The following is a 27,148-nucleotide window of genomic DNA, read 5'->3' as shown; positions in this document are numbered from 1 at the left end:
CAGTTCATCTCACTAAATGACATCATGACGTGCTGATGTCATTCATTCCACCTGTAAACAGCGGATCGTACAAACATCTCGTTTAATTTTCGAGACCGCCTCAAATGTTTGTTTTTATTCACACCGAAAGGTTCCCACAACAAAACTAACCCAAAAACAGAGTTTTACAGCAATGTCAGGCAAGATAACAAATTCGACGCTTTCCTGGCAAAACATCACATTTTGCTTAAACTTCACATGACGTCACCGCTACCACATAAGACATTTCTAAACTTTCTGCCTGTAACGACATGTGCAGGTCGAGTCCTGAGACTACACGGATCCGCCAGTTAAAATTAACCAAGATGGCGTGAGGCTTGTTGTTTAGAGGGCAGAAAAAATGGAGGATATTGTAATATACACAAAGGGATAAATTTCAACAACTCGGCCAGGCGGCAGCTGCTGCTCTTTAAGGAAGCAACAAAGATAAGAGCAACGCGAAGCTCCAACTCAACACCAGCGACCCGCTCTGACTAAGCAGGCGATTTCCCGTCCAAAAAACACACCAAACTGCGTGCTTTAACGCATTTCCATCAAAAGAAATTAGAAAGTAAACGCTTTTTTATCATGTTGTCTCAATGAAGAGCTGTTAGCTTATGCCATCATCTGAGAGACGGACATTAAACAGACCAAAGGTAGCTTCAGCTCCTCCAAGTGACTCTCCCGCATCGACCGTTTCAAACAAATCCTCTAAAATCAAATATTACGTTTTTACCTACCCAAAACGAACCACCGGGAAGCGCTTACTCTTTACAAAACATGTTTGGGCTCATTCGCGAGTGTTTACAAACAGTTTACGTTTAAAAACCGTAACAGTTAAAGCGCACGCGAGAGGGCACAAAGGCAGATTCCTATTATGAAGTCACAACCCCCGCGCGCAACATTGTATCCACTCGTAAAGTTTTGCGATATTCGCGGTCGCATCGGAATACGTCTCTCGGACGGCTTTTCCCGACAACACCGTCGAAATGGTTTTGACAAGTTTTCCGCTTTTTACGCTCGAGGGACACGCGAAGCCAAACCTAAAGAAACTATCGAGTTAGCTGCCCTCGCTAAGAAATCAAGCCAGCCAGCGACACAACATTGATTCTCCAATGAAATAACTGATCCAGCTCTCAATAAATTCAAAACTTACCTTTAGTTTTGACACTTCGCGTAATTCCGGCTTCGAAGTATCACTTCAGGTAACGTTTCTCTTTGTTTTCCTTTTTCGATTTGCTTTTGGAAGAGGCCGGTGTAGCAGGAGATGATGAAGAAGGGAATTGGGCAGTAATTGAGTCTCGGTGTGTGTGTGTGTGAGTGAGTGAGTGACTGCGTGTGTGTGTTTGTGTGTGTGTGTTAGTTACGAACAGCAGATTGAAGGAGAGTCCTTTCAAGGTTTATTCTGCCTCACTTCAAGGAATCAAAGTGACGTCAGCGGACAATACTTAAACGATAAAACTTTTATTCGCTGCGAATAGGCGAGAGCGTGCAAGAGTCCGATTTGTGCACATTGCAGGCTGTGTTTTCAGCATCGTTTAGTGTTTACTAAACATCTGTCAATGACATAGAGGCGAAAACGCTGTGATGCTGCTGCTGTTTTTTTCAACGCTTTATTTTGTGTTGTGTTGTCGTTAATTATTTTTTATTTTTTTTATATTTTTCCCTTTTTTATAACTTTATAATTGATATAATGTATTCATAATAAATTTAGAATTTATTATGATAATATTTACATTATGGCTAGGCATTTTTTTTAATTGACTTTGTTGAAACAAAACGTTTTTATTTTTTTCAAATCACATTATCATCAAAATTGCCACCTAGCGCATAAAAGTTACAAGGCAGCCCTTAATGAGATTGTGTGTTTTCAAATGAACGTGAAGACATCAAGCTGTACAATAGCCTTGGAAATCTGATAATATGGCGTCCAGTGAAATGGAAATTTAATTCTAAGATTGGTTACTTGTCATTCAAAAGCTGTCAGATAAACCTCAAGACAGCGACGCATGATCAAACTTGATTGCATTTGTCTCCGGTTACCTCAATAGCTAAATTCAGGGATTACGGATTAACCCAGCTAATCTGACCCTATTTCCCCTCAAATCATCAGGGGAGTGAGACAAGGTGATAACGCTCCCATTTGACAACAGAATTTCCGTAATCCAAAAGATAGTGGCATCGTGTGAGCTGATGTCATCTCACGTTGAACAAAAAAAAAAAAAAAAAGAGGATCTGCCCCCACGACTCTCAGGAGGAACAGAAAATAAAAGGCACAACAATTGTAACTGTTACTTTTGGTATTGACGCTCATTGATCTCTCATTTGAATTACACTTGCGGGCAAAGCGAGAGGCGGCAGAATGGCCCTTTGCAGCGGGAGCCGAGCTGGGCACCACGAGGCAGACAGCCATCTGTGCCTAATTGTGTGCTTTTTCTCCCTGCCGCTGCACTCACAATCAGCAACAGGCTGAGGGGGGCCCTCTGACCTAGACTGGGCCAGGGGGTGGCATGGGGTGAGGGATGAAGGGGGTGGGAGATTATTTCATTCAGCAAGAAAACAACAACAAGGGGGGGGGCGAGGAGGGACACGCTGCCACTCCTTAGTGGGAGAGGGGCAGGAGGAGGAGGAGGGGGCAGAGGGGCAACTCTTCAGAGTTTAGCCTCATGCTTCAGATTATGCCAGACTTGCGTGCGCTGAGGTTATACCATGTGTGATGAACAGAAAGCTCTTTTTTGTGCTGTAAAGCGGCTATTAGCTGTGGGACAAGATGCACATACATGCATACAATTCAGAGTGTGACATACTTTTGTATCAAATAGTAGTTATACTATTATTATAGTGAATGTAATTATTTTGTAATAAATGCTATTACTTTTTTAATGTTTAAGTGTAAATATTTAATGAAATATACATTTAATTTGATATGCAGTCAGTTTTAGACAATATTTTTAAAAAGTAAATCATAGATACCAGTTCCTATATCTATATCATTATTTAATAGTTTGCAATTAATATTATAATTTTAAATGACTTGTATATTCATGTAATTACTATTAATTTATATTACTAAGCATTTAACGTTAAAAAATAATATTATGTAAATTATATTTAATGAAATATTTAATTTGATATGTATTCTGTTTAAAAAAAAAAATATATATATATATATATATATATATATATATATATATATATATATATATATATATATATATATAAAATAGAAATTACTTTTAGCAAAAGAAATATAGATCTCAGTTCCTGTATCATTATTTATTTTGATTTCAATGATAATTGCCATTTTAAATAACTTGTAAAATTATTAATGTAATTATTAATAATTTATGTTACTAAGCATGTAATGCATGTTAAAAATATTATGTCAATTGTATTTAATTAAACCTTTATTTAATTTGATTTGTATTCTGTTTTAAAATATATTTTAAAAATATTAATGATGGGCAGCACAGTGGCACAGTGGGTAGCACAATCTCCTCACAGCAAGAAGGTCGCTGGTTTGAGCCCCGGCTGGGTCAGTTGGCGTTTCTGTGTGGAGTTTGCATGTTCTCCCTGTGTTTGTGTGGGTTTCCTCCGGGTGCTCCGGTTTCCCCCACAGCCCAAAGACATGCGCTATAGGTGAATTGGGTAAGATAAATTTGTCCGTAGTGTATGTGTTAATGAGTGTGTATGGATGTTTTCAAGTGATGGGTTGCAGCTGGAAGGGCATCCTCTGTGTAAAACATATGCTGGATAAGTTGGCGGTTAATTCTGTTGTTGTGACCCTAGATTAATAGAGGGACTAAGCTGAAAATAAAATGAATGAATGAACACAAATGATTTTTACCAAAAAGTAATCATATACAGTTGAAAGCCCCCTTGAATTATTAGCTCCCATGTTCATTTTTTCCCCAATTTCTGTTTAAGAGAGAGCAGATTTTTTTAACACATTTCTAAACATAATAGTTGTAATAACTTGTTTCTAATAACTGATTTATTTGATCTTTGCCATGATAACAGTACATAATATTTTACCAGATTTTTTATACAGACACTTCTACAGCTTAAAGTGTCATTTAAAGGCTTAACTAGGTTAATTAGGTTAACTAGGCAGGTTAGGGTAATTAGGCAAGTTATTGTATAACGATGGTTTGTTCTGTAGACCATCAAAACAAATATAGCTTAAAGGGGCTAATAATTTTGACCTTAAAATAGTTTTTAAAAAATTCATATTATTAATATTATTATTAAATTAATAAAAATTTTATTCTAGCCAAAATAAAACTTTCTCCAGAAGAAAAAATATTATCAGACATATATCAAATTAAATAAAGGTTGCATTTTGCCCTTGCATTTTTGACACTGTTAGCTAGATAGTGTATTCTTTTATTATGGAAACAAAAATTTCCCCTGAGTTTTGACAACTGGTTGCTTCATCTATTTTGAAAAAATCAAGCTTACAACAAATTGCAATACTAAGGCTTTTTTTGAAACATGGGACCCATTAAAAAAATTCTGAGCATGTGAGTATCTCTACAGACTGTCAATCTAAACCTTAGGGTCTTTCAATTGCAAAGCAAATGTAATAAAGTACATTATATACCTGGGAATTCATGTTTATAATATTGGGTTATCAAGGTACATGTGTAGTCTGTATGTTTTTTTATATATTTTTTTATTACAAATTTATTTAATATTAATTTTTTTTATTTCTAACTTGTCTTTTTGGATAACTGTTAATTAATTTTGTTTAGAGGGTAGAAGTGGGAATAACAATTGTTCAAATTTCTCTATAAAATTACTTTGTTATATCTTTGAAAGTTTAATAAACGGATCAAAAATCAAATTACATCAATAATAATTTTATTGTAAATTAATTATACATTTATCATATTAGTTTTGTGTAACTAAACATATTTACATATATTATTGTGATATTATTAAATGTTTATTATGTGTATATGACTTATTTTGTTTGTAATATATTTAAGCAATACATATTAAATATTATATTAATGTGCTTAATAATATTTAATAACTTTATTAGTTTTAATTCTTTGTCTACTTTTTGTTTTTCTTTTCAGCAAATATCATTAATAATCTACATCTTATAATCATGTCACGCGTAATATTTTGTTTGTAAATAATTTATTTTAAATAACTTGTATAATTATTAATGCAATTATTATTAATTTATACTACAAAGCATGCAGTGTGTGTTAATATTTATATTATGTAAATTTCATCAGTAATAATTTGATTGTAAATTTATCAGATTTATCATATTAATGTTGTATGACTAAAGATGACATTATTACTATTGTGACATTATGTAATGTTAACTTTGTTTAAATGACTATTGTGATATAGAGCAATACATATTTAATATTATATTAATGTGCTTAATAATATTTAATAACTTAATTACTTGTTTGTTAATTATTTGTCTACTTTTTTGTTTTTCCTTTTAGCAAATATCATTAATAATCTACATCTTATAAACATGTCACACATGATATTTTGTTCATAAATAATATTGTCATTTTAAATAACTTGTATAGTTATTAATGTAATTATTTTTAATTTATATTACTAAGCATGTAATGTGTGTTAAAATATTTATATTATTTAGATTGAATCAATAATAATTTTATTTTAAAGTAATTATACATTTTTCATATTAATTTTGTATAAACATATTATTGTGATATTTAATGTAACTTTGTAGATATGACTTATTTTGTATTTAATATATTAGAGATATAAATATTTAATAGATGTGCTTTATAATATTTAATAACTTTATTCTTTTTAATAATTTGTCTATTTTGTTTTTCCTTTTAGCAAATATTAATATACATTTTATAAACGTCACACATTATATTTTATTTATAAATAATATTTTTATTTTAAATAACTTCTATAATTAATGTAATTATAATAATTTATATTACTAAGTATGTTAAAATATCTGTTACGTAAATTACATCAATAATAATTTTATTGTCAATTAGTTATACATTCATCATATTAATTTTGTATAGCTAAACATGATATTATTGTGATATTTAATGTAAATTATGTTTAAACGACTATTATTTTGTATGTAATATATTTGAGAAAACATATTTAATATTATATTAATGTGCTATTATTTTCTATTTAATATATTAGAGTAATAAATATTTAATATATGTGCTTAATAATATTTAATAACTTAATTACTTTTAATTATTTGTCTACTTTTTTGTTTTTCCTTTTAGCAAATATCATTAATAATCTACATCTTATAAACATGTCACACATGATTTTTTTCACAAATAATATTGTCATTTTAAATAACTTGTATAATTATTAAAGTGATTATTATTAATGTAATTATTATTAATTTATATTACTAAGCATGTAATGTATGTACAAATATTTATATTATGTAAATTACACCAATAATAATTTGATTGGAAAATAATTATAGATTTATCATATAAATTTGTAATAAAAACTAAACATGTGATTATTGTTATATTTAATGTAATTATGCTTATATGACTATTATTTTGCATGTAATATATTTGAGCAATACATATTACATAATGTGCTTAATAATATTTAATAACTTCATTATTTTAAATTATTTGGTTGCTTTTTGTTTAGTTTTTCCTTTTAGCAAATATCATTAATAATCTACATCTGATAAACATGTCACGCCCCTGACAGTTCATGTGAGTGTTGCAAACAGTCAGGCACATTTTTAATAATTCACGCCTGCGCTGTAGTTAGAAAGAACTAGTGTTTTAGTCATGTAACTACAACTGGTGTCCTCGTTCCGATTATAATTGGAGAGCGTTTGTGGCTTCATCGCTAAACACCACCGATGCCATTTTAATGCGCATGTAATGAAACAAAAATTTGAGATTGTTCACTGGAGAACTAGTCAGTGGTCTTTCTCAACGCATCAGAGCCTATAGAGGACACACACGCATTCATTCAGCAATTTATGCATGGGCTCATTGATTTCCTCTGCACCCCCTCCTCACCTGTGGAGATGAAGGTGGGTGAAAGGGATGCTTATGGAGGGCCTTGGAGTGGCAGGCAGGCCTCCAGGGATCAGTGCACCAGAGAGTAGGAGGACAAGAGGGGACCATCGTGTGCAAAATGTGCATCAGAACACGTGCGCATGTTTGTGCCTGTGTTTATCTGTGATCATCAGACCACCTCCACCACAGTAAAGAAGCCATAATTGTGTGTGTGTGCACACATGATGACAATATTCCTCCCTCTGACTGACTATGTGTATAACCTCCTCCCCTCTTCCAGCAGAGACACACCGGGGTTTGTAATTGTGTTGGTGGTTCTTCATTAGAGCCAGTGTGTTGGGGGTTGGGGTGTGTGTGTGGGTGGGTGGGTGAGGAGCTGAGGCTCTTAGGACTATGAGCTGCGTCATTAACGGAGGCTGGGCCTCTCCGCATGCAGCCAGAATGTCAGCCGTACCTCGGTCATTTGAAACATAATAAGCACAAGTACAATGAGTGCAATGCAAGCCTGCTGGGGGAGGGGTACGTGGAGGGAACACAGCCTGTCTCTTCCATTGGCCTGTTTTTTTTTTTTTTTTTTCTTAAGAGGCTTGATTAGAAGATATAATAACCTAGCGAATAATAACTGGTAAAGATGATCTCCCCCGAGACTGATGGAAACCAAATTAATGCGGCGATTTGGATTTAATTGTTATTTTTCTATTAGGGTGCATAAAGACAGGGGAGATGTCCATCTAGAGCGGGAGCTGTGCTTGCAGCTATTGATTTTTTTTTTCCTCCTCTTTCCCTTCTCACCCCTCTCTTTCTCTCTCTCCAACACAGATTTTAATCATCTCAGAACACCACATTCCCTAATACCATTAACAACACTAACCTTGCAGCGCCACAAAAGCGTTTAATTTCCAATGACACAAATTTCTCTCCAAGAGACTCAAATAGTGTCTTTACGCAATTTGCTGGCCTTAAGGTTTTGCTTCCTGGAATAATTGAATTGCGATCCTCTCACTTAGTCTTGCATAAAATCACTAGGCAAAGAGCTAATCAGTGCAAAAGAGACGATAGTTTGCCTTATTAGCCTGTTTTTAGAAAAAGTAAGGAGCATTTTTCTCACGACTGACTTTGGAGCAACTGGCGTTCAGAAACCACGTCAGACTGACAATTAGAGGAGCCGTTTGGAAACAGCAGAAATGTTTCTGTTAGGTATTCAAGCTGTTTGTTCCTCTGTCAGTGCTGCTGTTTGTATCCATAAATAAAAGATGACCTTTAAATGTTTACATAATTTATACAGCTATAAATTCTTAATATATCTGACTGCAAATGAGAGAGCGAGCCGCTTGATTATGGCTCATAGTGGAGTTAAAATACAGGCTGTCTGCTGTGATATACACACACCTGTATGTGAGTCAGCAGTGAAAACCATTTATTTATCTGACTGCATCGAGCACATGCTCTGTCATCTACCTACTCGATGGTTTGTTTATGTGTAAGGAAGAGACATCTTCTTAATGAATAATTATATAGAATCATTAGAATTCAAATAATACAAATGATTAATATTTGTTTATTCTGATAAAGGTCTGATAAGATTCCTTCCAAACTTCAAATATTAATATTGGCTTTTACTTTTTTCCAGAAATTGACAATTAAAAAAATAACAATTTAACTCAAAATCCACATGCAGTTAACATGTTTTCTAAAAATGATTGTATATATCATTGAAAACATTGCACCTTTTTATCTATCTAAAAAACAAAGCAAAAAACTTTCTTTTATAAATGTCATCAGAAGTTTACAGAATAAAACAAATCAATTTTTTTTTGAGTAAAAACAATTTTAAACTGGTCTCATTTTACAGGGTTTCTTCAAGTTTTACCAAGTCAAATTTACCTTTTTAAGACCATTTGGAATGAAATTTCAGATTATAGAAAAAAATGCTAAGGTTTTTTTTCTAAGGGTCAGTGGAAAATATTATTTTAAGAAAGATAATTAAACCAAATTGATTAATAATTTAAAAATGTGACTTTTGTTAAATGTTTTTTAAATAAATTGTTGGTCGTACTGATTGAGTAGCTTTACATGGACAAGGAAAAATTAAGACCTTTTTAAAATTATTTAAGACTTGCAACACCATATTTTAGTGAATTTAAGTGACTTTTTAAAGCCTAAAATGTTGTTTTAGAAATATAAGACAATTTAGGACTTTTAAAAACCCTGCAGAAACCCTGTTTTAGAATAAAAAAAATTATATATATATATATATATATATATATATATATATATATATATATATATATATATATATATATATATATTATATTTGTCAAAAACACAAACATTATTTAAAAACAAATGTTCATTTAAGAAAGATAATTAAACCAAATAGGTAAACAGTAAAATTTAACTTTTGTTTAAGGTTTTTTTTTCTTTTTGTCAAATTTTTGGTTTTACTGATTGAGTAGCTTTCCATGGACAAAGAAAAATTAGGACCTATTAAAAATTATTTAAGATACAAACACCATATGCAACACCATATTTTAGTGAATTGAAGATATTTTAAGACTTAAAATGTTGTTTTTAAAATTTAAGACAATTTAAGACCCTGCGGAAACCCTGTTTAAGATTAAAAAAATAAAAATACTTATAAAATAATTATATAATGCTAATTAAAAATATACTGTAACTACTAATAAAAAATTATAAATAAATAAATATATAACTTATTTTGTCATTTATTATATCATTCATTAAATTTATTATCAGGATATAAAATGAAAACTAAATAAAACAGAATTAATTAAACATGCAGCACTGCATGGATTTAACTGAATCACTGAACGATACTCTGACCTTGCTGATTAAAATTAAACACACAAATCATTTAGTACACAAAATTGAGTTTCTTTACCTTGGTGGAAAATTCATTTAAAACAGAAAGCTTTTTTTTTTTTTTTTACATGGCAACGGGTTTTAATCCACTTAAACAATAAATATGAGATGGAAAACCACTTTTGTGGCAGGTGCAGTTGACAGCTGCGATTGAAAAACGTTCAACTTATTTAATCCATTAATTATTATTTATAAAAAAAAAAAACAATTAAAGAAAATAGAGTTTCAAGGTCACCTGAAAATATTTCTCATTAGCAGTAAATACATTTTTGCACCCTGGTCATGATGCATCACTGTGTATAGCAATCGTGATCATAATGCCTGCACATAAGCTGACCTTTGACCTATGGATGTAATGTATCTGCACAGGAATGAGAACAGATGCTAACCTAATTTGCTCTTGTGTTTACTGTAGGTGCATCATCATCATCTATATGTGGAGAAAGTCTTGTTAATATGGCGGCGATGAGGTAAACAGATAGGAAGTGATGGAGTGGCAGACCCACGGGGGAGAACCACATGAGGTGTGACAGACCACTGACATCAGCCCTTGTTCTCTTGCTCATTCGCTCACTCTCTCCCGCACACACGCTCATTTCCAGGAAGGGGTCATTAATGTGTGGGGAAAAAAAACTGAATCTAGTCGTGGCTTTAAAATGGAGTATCTTCTCATCGAGATGCAATCATTCCTAACTGGTCTGAGTCAGACTGCAGAGCTCAGAGGAAAAGCTTTTAATTCCTCCATCCCAGAAACCAAATATACATCATTTTATCATCAAAGCATGGTTTGAAGGGGCAAAAAAAGTACATTTCATGTTTTATTTCAGAGCAGCTCCCTTAAGTGGTGGCAGAGTTCATCTTAACCTGACCAATAAAGCGAGGAAACCATCCGCTTTTCAACATACCAGGCCGCTTATAAAACTACAGCATCGGTTCTAACATCCGTACAGTAGTTAAATGTTCACATTTAACAGTCGTAATTGACATTTTCCCTCGCTCCCTTCAGCAATGATATATCAAAGAGTGCATCAGCCGCCGGAGGAGGAGAGAAAACATTAGGAGGATTAATAAAGGGGGGGAGGAAAATAGATTGAGCGTTCACCAAGATCAGTAAAATAGGATCTGTCAAGCAACCCTTCAACATCCATCCTGTGGAAGACGAAGAAAAAAAAAGACAGAGGTACATTTTCATGGATGGAAGGAAGGAAAAACAGAGGACAGCCTGTGCGGCTGATCAATTTCCCAAGATTAGCTTTCAGCGGCTGCGCCTGCTTCCATTTGTAAAGATAATATTATTTAATAACCCTTTTGGGTGACTGTTTAAATGATCGCAGTGCCTACAGTGCAAGGCGCTAATGGAAATATTTAACATAAATTCCCTTTTAAAAATGAGGCCTTAAACAACAGTTGTAAGAATTATTCTGAAATTAAAGGAGTGTGCATAAATGATTCTCCCTGGCCTTGATGCACTGCTCTCAATTACATTCTGCTCAGCTGGAACAATGGAACGACGCTAGCTTTATCGCGCACTTATATACACACATGCGCTGTTACGAATGTCATATGGAAGCTATTTATGGCTACTAGCATCGGTGCCAAGGGCATTGAAAACAAGGATGTTATTGCATCAATTCCGAATGTGCTCGCTTGGCTTTTGTTGTGCGCCTTCAAAGACAGACATGTGAAAAGCAACCAAGAGAGAGACAAAGCTGTGAGCGCTCCTCAGTCTTATTCACCTTCAACTTCTTTTTAATGATCTCATTTCAAAACACCTTCCTGCGAACCTCCCCTTTCCTGTCTGGCTAACGCTAAATTGCATAATGCCAACTGAACGCTCGCATTTGTTCTCCCTTTCCCTTCTGAGGAAATCTATTTAAATGTTTCACGCCAACTGTCAGTCTGCATCAAACCTTGATTTATGCAAAAACAACGTCTGCTTTAATTAGTCATTTCGCCTCAGCGCTGCCTGTGCTCTAGGCGGAGAGCGGGGTCAGACATTCGGAGGATCCTCCTTTTTGTATGATCAAAACTAGGCCATCAGCAACACCGTGGTAATAGCCGTGTCTCAACACCCTGGCAACATGCTCTAGTGTGTGTGTGTGTGTGTGCTCGAGTGTGTTTTTATCCCCCATGAGCCATCCATCTCCACTCAGCAGGGTGGTTTTGGGTGGAGCAGGGATAATCACAGCAGTCACTATACACCTGGAGGACTGCAAAATCATAAACAACTAACAGGTAGTTCTTCCCAGTCAGCTCTCGATACTTTCCCAGACATCCTGAGAGTGAAGAGAAGAACAGAATAGGATGTTTACACTGCAACATTACACTAATCAAGAGAAAATGAGCTTGAACACACCGCATTATGCACTTGTAAGGGATTAGCGTCCATGATCTTCAAAACGAAAGTAAACTGCACCATGTGTTTTTGCCGATTGCCACACTTCTTGATTATCACAATCGCAATCATGTAGTGCAAACAAAAGTGGCTGAAAGCTCCAGCTAATTTCGCCGGCTGACATTTCAGATGGAAAACTCAGCAAACAGATGCTCTGAAGACACTGAGAGAGAGAGAGAGAAACTCTTGTCAGATGTTGGGGAAGTGCGTGTGAGTAACGACGATCACATGAATGGGAGGGCAGACGAACTTATTCTCACCACCAATTCTATTTCGGGCTCTGTGCAGTGCTTCGCTGACTGAAGTGGCATTGTGTCCTTTGTGAACGCATGACCCTCTGAGGTGCGTTCGTGTGCTGTGAACCTCAGCCAGGAAAAAAGCAGGAGGCTGGAGACCAGTGGAAGGCGTGGGAAAGCGACTAGAAAACGGTGGAAAAGCCGAGTGGTCTGCAGGCATTCCTTTGTGATTACACATCTGTGAAGAAGGAGGCCAGACATTCTTTCAGCCATGTCTGAAGCTGCTGACTTCTACCCTCGATCCGTTCGCTGCTGCTGTTGTTGTTGTTTTTTTTTAAACTAAGTTGTGACTGACTGCATTTCCTATGACATGCTCTGAATTAGCCCCTTTTAAACTTTTCTACTGTTTTACGTCTGTATGAAATCTAAATTTACAATGTTCATTTTTGTAGCGAACGTTGTTATTCTTTAGGTGAACCATTAATTTCTTCAACGTAAAATGTTTGTTTTGATTTTGCGTTTGGAGTGGTGATTATTCTCAGTTGACGTCAACTTGACAGCTTCAACCACACTATTCTTAAAGTACAAATGAAATCAAACTAACCATATGATTTTGTTAGCTCACATTGCTAGTTTTGTGGGGGATTTGTTGTTTTTTTACCCAGACGTTTTTTACCCAGACGTTTAAAGATAATATACTTCAAAGCAGTAATCACAATACCCTAAAACCGTGAAATTTTTATCAAAGGTTATCATACCGTCAGAATCTTATACCGGCCCATGCCTAATTCATTGTATAAAAAAAGTGAAATACTGAGAAAATACATTATTTAAAGTAAACTGAATTTAAATTAATTGTGTGAAATCTGACTTTTTAAGTGTTACAAAAATCCCTCTGTCTGCCCCGCTGGTGGGGTAAATAGTACATTTTTTTATTCCTGGCACTTTTGGCAATACTGCACAGAAACCATAGATCTGGCGACCGTACTTTCAGTGCTCATTTGTAGGAGAGGCTTGGGCATACTTGTTGGTAACCCCATTACATTCATTCATTCATTTTCTTTTTAGATTAGTCACTTTATTAATCTGGGGTCGCTACAGCGGAATGAATCGCCAACTTATCTAGCATATGTTTTTCACAGCAGCTGCCCTTCCAGCTGCAACCCATCCCTGGGAAACATACACACTCATTCACACACATACAATTTAGCTTACCCAGTTCACCCATTTGTTTTTGGACTTGTGGGGGAACCCAGGCCACCTGGAGGAACACAGAATTGCCAACTGACCCAGCTCGAACCAGCGACCTTCTTGCTGTGAGGCGATTGTGCTACCCACTGCGCCACTGTACTGCCACATAACCCAATTACTTTGTTAATTATTTGGCCAAAACCAAAAAAGTGTTTGTGCCCCGCTCTCCCTTAACTCATCCAAAACCCTTTTTACAATCTTTCTGAATGAAATGCCTACTTCACTACATCCAATCAGCTCGCAGTAGAAAAACAAGCCACGCCCACTGTCTTCACATTTAATATTCTGTTTCTTGCAGCTTCCGGTTCATGGGGACTTTAACCACACCCCTCTTACCGTTCATTTACTATAAGAGAATGATGCACAAAAGAAAGCTCCACCCCCTACTTAATACTCCATTTCAGCTGAAAGTACATCAGCATACTGAAAGTCTCAGCAACTTCCAGTTCATGCAAACTTTAAGATGAACACCTAAAGTTTTTCCAAATCAGATTAGATTTCAGTGCAAGGGCACTGTATTCAGAGCTTCCTCTCCTTTTCCAAACATAAACCTCCGAACCCTTCCTTAATCCAGTCATCCTCTGGTGGGAGGCCGAACATGACAGCAGACGGACAAGGCAAACACTGGTGGGGGTGGTGCTTGTGTTCCCTCTTTGTTCTGATGGTGACCTCTTCATTATAGGGCCTTTGTCACCATGTAAGGATTAAGAGTGAAAGAGAGCTTCTCCCCTATTAGTCAGGGTAAAAGCCTGCCTCCAAATAAAACCCTCTTGGCATCAGGGCAGTGATCTTTTAAAACTTTTATTTTTTAAAAAGAACTTCCCGTTTGTATGTCCTGATTTAAGCACGCAGAGATGGACTTCTGTAAAGTAAACCAGTTATTAAATAAAGTACTTCTTAAGTAGCTTATCTCCGGCCATGATCAATGACCCAATTATAAGGAATTAATTTAATATTCTCCAGAAATAAAGTCAAAAAGCCTGCTGCTTAATTAATTTAACTGTTCGGTCAAAAAATGGATGCAACTGAAAACGCATTTGGTATCAGCTATCAGTCTTCTTAGACTAAGAAATTGATTTTCTTTTTCTTTCTCAGCTTGTGTGCGTAATGACAAATTGTTTGCCTTGGGTAATCAAATATATGAATACAGTTGGTGTATTTTAAGATATTGTAACTCGTGAGGCAACGTTGTTTTGTTTGCACATAGTGTTGTTATTATTACTGTCTTATTATCATGCTTTGCAATAGTTTTAATTAACACAGTGACAGCATAAATGCCATGTGGCTTTGAGCAAACAAAAGTGAGAGAGTGCGGATATTACTGTATCGTGCATTATGCAGCCCTCTACTGGACAATGAGACGAACAGCACAACTTAAAGCAATTTAAAACAAATATTTTAATAAGTGGAAATTGTTTGCTCAGTTCAGTGTTTCATTTTCTGGATTGATGTTTAACATCTATTTACATCAATTGAAACAAGTTTTAAAAAAAGGATAAGGAAGAATTTATTTAGCATTACTGGCTTTGTTTTCAGTAGTTTTACATCTTACAAAGTACATTCAACACTAAGAATTAAAAGAAAAGAGGGAAAAACACCAAATTATGTACAATTTGTAATTCAAATTACAAAGATTGTAACATTTTAAAGTAGTGTTTTTTAGTCTCTTAATTGTCTCATAATACTGAGGATGTTTGGTTTTACTCTCTTAATCTGTGTTCTTATTAGAGCTGCACAATATATCATTTGTGCATCGATATTGCAATTTGTGTGTCGGCAATAGTTACATCGCAAGATATGCAATGTTGAGTTGGGTTTATAGATGACCAGGAACATCAGGTCAAAACACATGAGATTTATGGAGAATTTAAGCGTAAGAGAGTGAAGTTAATCATGTGCATGTGTTTTTAAGGCCTGTGACAATTAAAGCATTTTATGAGAGTTCAAAGCATTTTAATTGAGCATAAAGAAGTTTAATAAAGATTAATTTCATTGAACAATTTATATGATGAAGACTATGCATTGTTAATTTACATTTGATCATTAAATTTCTGTAACCCGGTTACTGTTATACTAAATTCACTTTAACATTTGCTCCATTGTGTTTATTTATGACTGTATTTTGTTCATTATATGTATTTATTACATAACAATAGATTTATATCAATCAAGTCTTTGCAAAAAAAGTTATTCAAGTCATCTGGTGAAATTATATTTCAATGTATGTTATAAATATTGCAATACATATTGCAGAAAAAAAATATTGCAATGTCAAGATTTGTGTTCAATATTGTGCAGCCCCTATAAAAAAAAAAATAAAAAATAAAAAATATATATATATATATATATATATATATATATATATATATATATATATATATATATATATGTGTGTGTGTGTGTGTGTGTGTGTGTGTGTGTGTGTGTGTGTGTAGAGGGAGAAATCCATTGAGTAAAAAGAATCACCCATGACATTTCTGAATATAATGTTTGTTGTTGTTTAGAGCCTTTTAACCTTTTCTTGTATTTGTTGCTTAGCATAACCTGTTTGTATTAATTTTAAGACAACATAATCTTAATATTTAACATAAGAAGAGTGAAGAGATAAATATTTGGTATAAAAAACCTGATCACAACAACAGAAAACATTTGCTATTCTAACCGATTTTCATTTTCTAAAGGACAAAAATGCTCAAAAAAATAACTTATTTTGAAATCATAATTTTTGGTTTATCAGACCTTAATACTACCTGGAGAAAACCCACGCGAGCATAGGGAGAACATGCGAACTCCACACAGAAATTTCAATTTACACAGCCGAGACTCGAATCAGCGACCTTCTGGCTGTGAAGCGATTGTCCTGCACACTGCATCCCCAATTTCATATCTAATGAATCCAATATATGCAGAAAAGCCAATAATTTCTAGTGCTTCTATGATTTATATACACTATTTAAGTTTATTTTAATTAATTTAAGAAAATACATGTTTGACCAACATTTAGGAAGGTATTGAATTGTAAATGAGCTCGTTAATAATTTAGTTTGAATCGAGAAAGTGTTTTTGAGGCTCGGACATTATTAGGAAGGCTATTCCAGAGTTTAGGAGCCATAAATGAGAAGGCGCGACCTCCTTTAGTAGACTTTGCTTTTCTGGGTTCTGCACGCTCAGAAATAAAAGAACAGGAGCTGTCACTGAGGCAGTACCTTTTTAAAAGATACATATTTGTACCCATATAGAACTCAGTGGTACCTAAAAGGTGCATATTAGTACCCAAATGTACCTAAAAAGTACCTTTGCGTTGCCATTATGGACCCTTTAGTTACAAATATGTACCTTTCTGAGTGTACCAGAAGTTTTGAGATCTTAAAAAGTATGTTGGATTGTAGCAAGACAGATGGTTGATTAGATAAACAGCTATTTAATATTATAGGTATTATTAATTATTATTAATATTATAATATTATAGGTATTATTTATTTAAAGCTTTATAGGTAAGAAGCAATATTTTATAATCAATACAGACTTTAACAAGCAGCCAGTGTAAGGAGGACAAAATTGGGGTGATATGGTCATATTTTCTAAACCTAGGGTGTGTTTACGAAAACCATCATTAGCCAACTAAGATCACAAGTTACGTCATTAAAAACATAGTTCCTTGATTTGGCGTTTCCCAAATCCATCGATCCAACAAACATTTACAAACTGCATCACAAACTTGTATGCTTGCAACTACACCTCTAAAGCTGTAGTTTGAAAAATTGTTCCTGGTTGTGTTCTATTCCCAGTTATCCCCCTATGCCCTATTTGTTTTGAACTTTCCAACATTTGAACTTGGAAGGAAGAAAAACATTAAAGTCCTCTCTATTAGGTGTAATTTGCTTTCAAAGTATTTTTTTGTAGTTCAGTTTTAGCGATCTTCATATTGACAGTTGCGTTCCCTTCGTAGTGCACTTTGAAAACGTTAATGCCAGTTTGAATGCAGCCATGGCTCATGACAAAAGCTACAGGCGATCTATTGCAGAATTTCCATTACGCCTACAAAGCTTGTGAAAACAAAAATATAAAGCAAACGTTGATGGTTTTAATTTATAGTAGGTTATTTATTAAGAAATGTATCTGTACTGTATATGACATGGGCCTGTTGGTTAGAACATTTAAGCAGTGGTTTGAATGTGTCAAATTGTAAAAGTAGACTTTATATAGATGATTTATTAAATTAAATATTTCAATAAAGATTAAAATACGTGTTAGCTAAGTCATTTTGTGGTCTAGAATAGAATATTCTCAATAATATTGTAAAACGAAACATTGGCCCGGTACGTGTCGTTTACATATATTTCATTTAATATGGAAAACGAGTGCATATTTTTACTAAAAATAATATTGGATTTTTTAAAAAATGCGTGTGTTTGTAAAACAATATAATTTGCACAAAAAATTATAGTGTTCTTCTCTAATGAAGTTGTTACTTCACACTATTTAGAGCGTCAATATGGAGGTATAACTAACCTAGTTGAAACGATGAATCTGCGACAGAGAAACTACTATTTTGGGGAAACACTGGTCACTACCGTTCATTTCCCAAACGATGCAAAGTACAATTATAGTTTAGCCACTAGTTATGCTGTTGTTTGCTAAACGCACCCCTGGTAAGAACTGTGAAGTGAAGTTTATTAATAGAGGATGCTGGACAACCAGTGAACAGAGCATTACAGTAATCCAGTATAGAAGTCATTAAAGCATGAACTAGCTTTTCTGCGTCTGAGATGGATAGCATACTTCGTAATTTAGTGACATTTCTCAGATTAAAGAAGGGTTTTTTGTGAAAAGGATATATGATTTATAATTTATAATACACTTTTATGATTTATAATGCATTACATTGCATTGAATGTATTACACGAAATGTAACGTTAGCAAAAATGTAAACAAAAAAAACAATAAATCTAATGAAGATTCAGTGAAATCTTTAGATTAACAACATATTTCAACTATTTAAGGCTTTATCTTTCCAGTTCATGACACTGACCTGCTGGATAGAGTCAAAGATGATGTCTGAACGGCACCTCTAATTTTGTTTTGGAGTTTTACCACTGAACACATGTATAATTTTAGGCAACATGCATCTTGTCAGCGCATTCAGAGAACAGGGGCGGGGCGTGTTTGCAACGCTGTCATTCACTGGCTGCTGCTACTGTCAATCAATTGCGCGTTTCCTGTCGGTGTCCGCTTACACATTAAACCACGTGACCCCCCCTATATCAACACACGGACGCCATTAATATTAAAGGCAGAAGAGACGGAAAATCGGAGGTGAGTTCACAAGGAAGTGATGCCAAACGGAGCATTTGAACTCTTTTAGATGGTTGCACTTTAACGGGTTGCGTTGGGTAAGTGCTAATGTAATCGCTTACGGGTTTAATTCGTCCGTTAACCTAGCGAGCTTGATTCTATCTGTAGTTACGGAGTGTCCTAGCGAACAAAAACAAGGCCTAGACATCTGGCAGAGTGCTGGTTTATTAATGCCCCTGACTCCTGGGATCACATGCAATCTAGGACGTCTAGTTTAACGGGTCACTGGTGCATGTCACGAACATCTCCTTTCTTTAATGCGTTCGGTTAAATCAGTCTGATTTACTGGAGCCTTTGTCGGAGATAGATACACAGCGTTTACCTCATGTGCTAGCATTTTTGTTTTTTGGTGCGCTTGTAACCCGAGAGCTGTGCTGAGCTAATGCAAATCACTGATATCTCACCAGATTGATTTGTAGTAGCTGTGGTTTGCAGTCAAAATAATGCTGTTTGTCCTGTCAAGTTTATACAAGAGATCCGATCTGGAGGTGTCATTTTAGTAGGTCAACGTTATAAAGCACCACTTGGGTGCAAAACATTTGTAGCAGTAGAATTTGCACCTGTTGACACTTCAAATGTTTGACATACAAAGTGACGAACATCCCTCAAAATCAAGGAAGAGCGCATACATGGTTTAAAGATAGCTGTAAGCTCCTCAGAAAGGGGAAATTGAGTTAAAAATTTACTTCAAATGGCTCCTGAGTTTTATTAGTTTATTATTTTGTTAAGTGTGCAAGACTGGGCTTAACAAAATGTTCCTGCAATGGTTGCATAATCGGAAAACAAAGCCACAGGGTTTCACACGGGGGTTTGGCTCTTTTGCTTCTGCCTTCTGTTAAGTTACATACACACCCTGATGTTAATGTTTTTCTCGTTCTGCTTGACGTTCACTTTTAGCACTCAGGTGGCTTTTATAGGTGTGCCTTGTTGTTCATTGAGGTAAAGTTTGTTTTGTATTCGCGTATTCACCTTCTTAATATATTTTCAGAAAAGTATTCTTTGTAAGTTCGAAATGGGGAAATCATATTAGCAGCCAATGACTCTCAAGTACACCATTTATTCACAGTCATTTAAATAGTGCTAATGTTGTTTTGAAGTCATACTCGCATGCGATTTCACACCGAATATTCAAAGTGTCATGGTAAGCAATATAGGGACTGTGTCACAAGTTGGCACTAAAAGAAGGTGTGAATATAAAACCAACTTTATATCAGTTATTTATTTTTCTATGAAATGGTGATGCTTATGTTTATGTTTTTAAAGGCAAAACAGGAAATTTATGCACTTTACCTGTTAGTTTAGACAACAGTGCTGAACTTTTGAAAACGTATTACGAAATGCAAGTTTAAAAAAATGCCACTGCTATTTACTGCTTTTGTGTAAATACCTAAAGGCAATCTTTGAAAATGGTGACGCATCATTAAAGAAAGTATTTAGTCCTTTTCAGTTTTGTAAAGCTTATTGACACTAATCGAATGTGTGAATATTAGACCAACTTTACTTTAGTTTGTTGTTGTTCTTTGAAATGTTGAGGCTTAAAGGACCGTTTGACTAAAATAATGGGTTTGTAATTTATTTCCCCACTGATCTGTACAAATGTACATATGCCATAGTCAAATATTTCTCAGGTGCCATTTACACAGATTTTTTTTAAAGGCAAAAACAGTAAAGGTATGCATTTTATCTGTTTGTTTATGCAACAACAATGCTGAAATTTTGAAAACGTATTACGAAATGCAAGTTTTGAAAAATGCCTCTACTGTTTGTTGCTTTCGTGTAAATACCTAATCTAGGAATCTTTTAAAATAGTTACTTCTCATTAAAGTAAAAGTATTCTGTCCTCCTTTTCACTTTAGCTTGAGTCGAAGTGCAAACGTATACTATTTTTAATGTCCTTAAGAATTAAATGCAAGAAGTAGCCTACTTGATGATCTTTTTATGTTTTTAGAGATCATTTAATGTTATCGCCAAAACCTGTCATACACTGATAACTACAACTGATAAATTTTGATAAAGTGTACGAACATGTGAAAATGGCAAAATGTACATTGAGGTCTGATATATAATCTAAAAAAACAACATGTGTTTTGTCACATGACAAACATGACAGAGGGCAATATTTTACAAATATAAGAAGAATGTAATGTAACCATGTTAGTTATGTATTCATTTTATGCTACAAAAATGGGGAAAAAAGGCATGAGAGCTATTTTTTGGTAATTCAATGTTATGTTTAATTTGTCTTCATTCAAAAGGAATGCGGATGCATCTGCATTAAAGCATTTCATTCAGTGGGCTTACATCAGATTGACTTTACAAACAACTGACAACTGAAATATATTTTTTTATTGAATTAGTTTTAGTAACTTATCCTTCTAACTAGTAAAAAGTACACTATTTTGTTTTGTAATGAAGTGAAGTACAAGTTTCCTGAAATAAAAATTGTCCCACTAAAAAGTGAAAGGCATTTAAGTACAGTAGTAAAGGGGGAAAAAAACCTACTGTCCACTGCAGTGTAAAAGTGAATAGTGAATGTCAGATTTCACCCCCACCCCCCCAGGCGTTTAGAGCCCGTCGACATGGCAAAGGATTTGGATCAATCTGCTAAAGTTTAATAATATAATGTTTCAGCCTTTTGTACATACAAGATCTGTGTTGTCGGTGCCCTGAAACAAACATGCAGTTTTGTCCAGTGTATTCGTATTGCTAACTTGGTGTTGTTGCTTTGGATGTTGTTCTCCGGTCTGACCTTCATCAACGTGAGATACAAATCAAAATCAATCCCGTAATAAAGACGGCAGAGTTTCATAACATGTCCACCAATAATCATTACAGACCAATGGTAGCTCAAAGGAGTTTAAGATGCAAAATTAACTCCTTCTATAAGGTTGGCTTTAAATAGCTGTTTTTAACTTTGTTTTAGCTCGATTTTGTTTAAAAGAATGTAATTTCAGTCCGTTCTTGAAATGAGAAAAAAAAAATAATAATAATGGTAAAGTATACTGGGGCCTTTAAGGTTATGTAGCCACTAGTGTTGTCACGATACTGGAATTTATGTACCTCTCGGTTCTCAAATTTTAAAAACGTTAATTTCCCCCTAACATTTTTGCGTTATTGACTGTGTACTTTAACACAGTTGATTGGCCGTTTTGTGTTCACATTAGGGTTGTGTGATAAGGGCAAGAGAAACCTTATTACAATTTTCTTGAACAATAATGCAATATTTAATCATGATTTTGTCACAGACCGACTGAATCTGTGTTTACTGTGTGAATCTGAATTGTATTTCAAAAGAAAAACACTTAGATCTTTATCAAAGACCTGTAACATGTCTCTAAAATAGACATAACAAAAAAAAATCACCTAGTAAAACTGTAACAATTTGTCTCTAGAACAGACATTTGTAATGTACAAAATCTGTAATGTAGTCAATGTTTACAAATACAAGTGCAGCCGTTTAGAGCTCATTTCTGGCTAATGATTTCAGAATTTACTAGTATTTTGGAGTGGATGTGTGAATTTTTTTTTTTTTCGGAAAAATGCCGTAACATCCTTGCTTTTGTGAACAGCGCTTTTGAATTTACGAGTAAAGTCATTGCAGAAATTTTTCGGATATTTACCGGTATCACTGTGTGAAAGGGGCTACTGAGAGTAGCACGCGCGTGTATGCTAGGTGGACCCAGCTGAAAGCATCTAATCTCAGACAAAGTTTAAAATGAACTTGAAATTGAACAGAATGCGAGTCATGTAACAAGAACTGACCGATTCAACTTTGTTTGGAATATACACATTTTGGTTAACTCAGACAAACACAAGTCACCTGAACACCAAGTGCTTTTTAATTCTCTCCATGCATAAAACTTGTATCAGAACTGCAGCAATGTTCTGTTAGGTTGTCATCCTCTGAGAAAACGGTTGATGGTCACCGAGCACGACAAAGGAGTGACCGCAAAGCTTATTGATTATGCTTAAGAAAGCAATGCGTTTACGCTTTCCGTGTGCTTTTAGATGCAATATATGACTGATTAACAAATTACATGGTTCTGCCATACATCAGCCTTCCTGTATCCAAAGTAACTCATACCACAGAAGTTGACTTTTTATTTTTATTTATTTTTTGACCCTCTGCTGAACTCCTCATCCCTGAATACACAGGCTATTCAGTCTCCTGTTCTCGCACTCTGTTTATGCGCACTGCGTTGTGATTGGTTCAAATACCCTACTGCGGGAAAATCGTGCTGCAAGGCTGATGTCTAAATCGCAATTTCGATACTCTTTCAATTGATCGCACAGCCCTAGACTGTGACTGTTCATGAAGGTCACCCGCTCGCCTCTCTTCACTGCTGTTTCCTGAGTTCAATCACTCATTTAGGGAGACTCGTGCATTTCAAGGACACGTTGATCAGCTGGTCTGTCTATGAGCTGACACACGAGCAAACTGCTGATGAATCAACTGATCTTCGCAGCTTTTAGCTTACTGAAATCCCAGTATCTCAACAACATGAGCCACATTTTGGTTATGCATGATCTTGATGCTATATCATAGCATGTTTTTTTGTGTTTTCATATGTACAGTTTTTTTTTTTTAAATGAATGAATCAATGAATAAATAAATAAATAAATAAATGAAGAGAAAATTATAAAAAGATCCATCCATAGAGCTGTGGCAAAACATTGGTTTTGAGAATGCACTGCTTTGAGGTCTACTGTACATGTTCTGAAAGTCGGTGTACATTTCAAGTACACTTTTTCAGTCTGGAGTAGCCCCTGTCTCACTTGTGCTTTTTCGGCCTGACACCTGACTGAAGCAGTGCTTTCAGGCCTCCAGGTTAAGTTTAGCAATGTTCTCACTTGGCAAACATGATTTGGAAAAAGCTTTACATGCAGCAGAGAGCTTTCATTGCAGGAAGGGGCTATTTTGATACTCTACTGTAGAGAGAGAGATGTATTTATAGATGGTTTGATGAAGGGTTCAGTTGGAAGATGTGTGTGTGGGGGGGGGTTGTTACAGGGGGAGAGGAAGTGTGTGCGTGTTACTGTGTAATCTAAAACTGAAGGTTGAATTTGCTTAATTCACTAACCCTTAGGCCATCTGAGATGTAGGGGACTTTGTTTCTTGTCTAGAACATTTATAGACAATATTTAGCTGAAACCAGGGCACTTGGTGAATTATTTTTTTTCATAAAATTCAATGTCAATGCACTTTTAGAGTCCCCAAAAACTTATTAACATTACTTATTACAATTTACATTTAGTCCACAACCTCTACAAATGGTCCTGAGTGTGTTGATAACAGTCTGGAGCATGTTTCCTCTCACACAATGACACCTAACCCTAAATAAAACAAGCAGCGTCCTTTGCATATGTCTTCATCAAACTTGCACTCCAAACTGTCATGAACATACTTGGGATTGTTTGCCGAGGCTGTGGATTACAGCTAATCATGTTTGATTGTTTGAATTTATAAGCATGTCATCAGGAGCCATGAGCGATCATGTTATTTTGCCTGAATGTTTGTTCTTAAACACTAAATTATAAGCATGTTATTTTTTTCTGCGTCAGTTAAAGTCTTAGTTCATTTTAAGGTTGTCACTATACTAGAATTCGCTACCAATCAATACTGAAGTTTTAAAAATGTCCCACTAACATTTAAGCGCCATTGAGCATGTTCTTAAACTGCGCTGATTTGACGTTGTGTTCATGTGCTGAACAGAAATGACTGAGTTTTTCTGAGTGTAAGCACAGATGCAGGAACACTGGAGAGGGTACTGAATTCCAGCATTGTGACAACCCTAGTTCATTTTAAGGGAACACGCATGCGTACAACACAACATATAAGTAGTAGTAGTAGTAGTAGTAGTAGTAGTAGTAGTAGTAGTAAAACTTTATTGTCCTTGACAGGAAATTTGTTATGGGCATCACCATATTGCTGCAGACATTCACTAAAACAAGCAATAAAAAAAACAATACAAAATACAACAGTTACAAAATTTATAATGCTAATTAGGATAGACTCTTGTCAAATAAACCGACCGAAACAGGTACAGAGATTTTCTTATAGCAGTCTAACCTACACTTTGGGACTCTGAAATGTACCTGAATGAAAGTGAAAGTGCCAAACTGCAGTTAAAGTCAACAAATTAAAAATGAAACACCCAGAATTACATGAAACTCCGGAGGAAATGTGGATAGTGTGCTGGCGCAATGACGTTAATTGATCTATGTGCTGTAACATGCAAAACGAAAACATCAAAAAAGCAACTCTGTTACCACCTTAATCATATTATTGTCTTATTTAGATTTAGGCAAATAATTTGATTAACAATGTCCATGTAAACGTAATTCTTGTTTCAAGCATTCCCCCCTGTGGTCATTTACATTTACCAAAAAAAAAAAAAAAGTTATAATTTACTGACCCTTGTCATTCTGAACCAATAAAGGCTTTAGTATACTCCTGTTGAATACTGTTTTTGTTCTTGTGCTTTGAGCTGAAAAGATGTTTGAAGTTCCTGAGCTGCAGTATGCTGTAATTAAATATCCCAGTGCTGCCCATTGCAGCTGGAAGCAGAATTTTGTTTTTAAATCACTTTTTATTACCACATCATCACCAACAGCATTGTAAGTGTGGCTCAGAAAATGCAGAATACAGTTAGATTTGCATTTACAGTATATATTTTTGCTAAGTATTTGCGCCATTTTAGACAATACACTTACAAAATATGCAAAAATGCATATGCTAAACATTCCACATACTGTACAGATATGACTGTAGATGTAATTGTTGATAGACAGATATTTGCAGATTATTTAAGTCAGTATGCTGATGAAATAAGTGCAACAATGACAATTGAGAAAATTTTGAACTTAAAAATGTGGATATGTTTGCAAGTCCTCTGAATTTTAGCACTTCACTTAAGTCACAACATGTTTATTTATAGCCATACCTGCCAACATTCGGGGCGGGGGGAAGGTGCGCGCGAACTGAAGAGGTTTGAGGATGGTTGCACGTTGGGTTCGTTGCGCATGGGGACTGAACCAAAAAGCTAGCGGGGCTGTACCTGTAGGAGCGAAATGGAATTCCGGGAGTTCCCGGCAGACTGAACATTACGGGAAATAGGTAGGAGTCTGAAATACGGGAGAATCTTGGGAAAAACGGGAGTGTTGGCAGGTATGTTCATAGCGCTATACTGTAGATTGCTTTAGAGCATAGGTCTCAAACTGGATTCTTAGGCCGTACTCACACTAGGTACAGTTGCCTCGAACCGGGCCAAAGCACGCTTGTCCGCCCTCCTGTCTCCCCCGACGGCCCGCGCTCACAACACAAACGGGCTTCGCCACGCTTACGTCATCGCTGCTGCGCTGTTCAGTGAGAAGCACTCTCTCACTCAGCAGCACAGTGGAGATTTCTCTAGTTACATCGTTTCAGTCGTTTAATATGCCGTCAAATATTTCGCCAAACAGTCCTTAGGGATGCGGGGACACGCAGTCAGATATTTCACCGAACAGATCCGCCACTTTTGGCGCTCATAAACAATCATAAAGCTCTCGTGCTGCAGGAATGAGGAGGTCTGCTGAAGGCGCGCAGGTGTCGTGCAGTGAGGAGTTTGCGTCTTTAATAAACTACGGCAGTTTGCGTTCACTTGCGTTCAACAGTAAGAATTATTAATAAATCCATATGAAACAGTCCCTTAAAAGTCACGTCTCGCTTTCAGTTTCGGGCTTTGGCGCGTTTTGCACTCACACACAAGCGTACTGCGCCAAAGTCCAAGTGAACCAGGCTCAGGCACACCTCTTCCAACCGGGCCAGGGCCGGCCAAGTGAACCGTGCTTGTGCCCAATTCAGCGCACTAACACTTCTCAAACGATCCAGGAAACGGGCCTGGGCACGGTATGAATGGCATTGTGTGAGTAGGCCCTTAGAGGGCCGCAGCTCTGCACAGTTTTGCTCCAACTCTAATCAAACATAGCTGATT

General features: G+C 35.5%; 2 protein-coding genes and 2 long non-coding RNA genes across 55 annotated transcripts in view; 2 read left to right on the top strand and 2 right to left on the bottom strand.

Annotated features, from left to right (window-relative positions):
• The window catches only part of baz2ba (bromodomain adjacent to zinc finger domain, 2Ba), a 171,413-nt gene extending 170,099 nt beyond the window's left edge, over window positions 1-1,314 (bottom strand). For 37 of the 50 annotated variants that reach the window (XM_087256605.1, XM_087256622.1, XM_087256611.1 and 34 more), the window contains exon 1: window positions 1,175-1,314. The gene's annotated coding sequence lies outside the window, so the exon portion shown is untranslated. Of the gene's footprint in view, window positions 1-758; window positions 898-1,174 lie in introns of those variants that run through there. The other 13 variants (XM_087256606.1, XM_087256608.1, XM_087256610.1 and 10 more) reach the window with 1 other exon arrangement.
• LOC147843391 (uncharacterized) lies at window positions 885-15,469 on the top strand. Its single transcript, XR_015493321.1, has 2 exons — window positions 885-1,223; window positions 10,354-15,469. It is a non-coding gene; the product is annotated as an uncharacterized LOC147843391 (long non-coding RNA).
• On the bottom strand, window positions 10,006-18,936 carry LOC141386193 (uncharacterized). The gene is made up of 4 exons (XR_015493331.1): window positions 18,853-18,936; window positions 12,594-12,807; window positions 12,295-12,496; window positions 10,006-12,214 (listed from the first exon to the last, which is right to left on the bottom strand). It is a non-coding gene; the product is annotated as an uncharacterized LOC141386193 (long non-coding RNA).
• Window positions 18,937-19,085: 149 nt separating this feature from the next.
• marchf7 (membrane-associated ring finger (C3HC4) 7) overlaps window positions 19,086-27,148 on the top strand; it is a 30,853-nt gene continuing 22,790 nt past the window's right edge. The window contains 1 exon segment of one of the 3 annotated variants that reach the window (NM_001114580.2): window positions 19,086-19,136. The gene's annotated coding sequence lies outside the window, so the exon portion shown is untranslated. 3 annotated transcript variants of the gene reach the window in all.

The sequence above is a fragment of the Danio rerio genome, chromosome 6 (assembly GCF_052040795.2).
Source record: "Danio rerio strain M-AB ecotype USA chromosome 6, GRCz13ab, whole genome shotgun sequence".
NCBI classification, from domain to species: domain Eukaryota; kingdom Metazoa; phylum Chordata; class Actinopteri; order Cypriniformes; family Danionidae; genus Danio; species Danio rerio.
The sequence above is the reverse complement of the archived record's forward strand: the minus strand, read 5'-3'. Positions and strand labels throughout refer to the sequence as shown.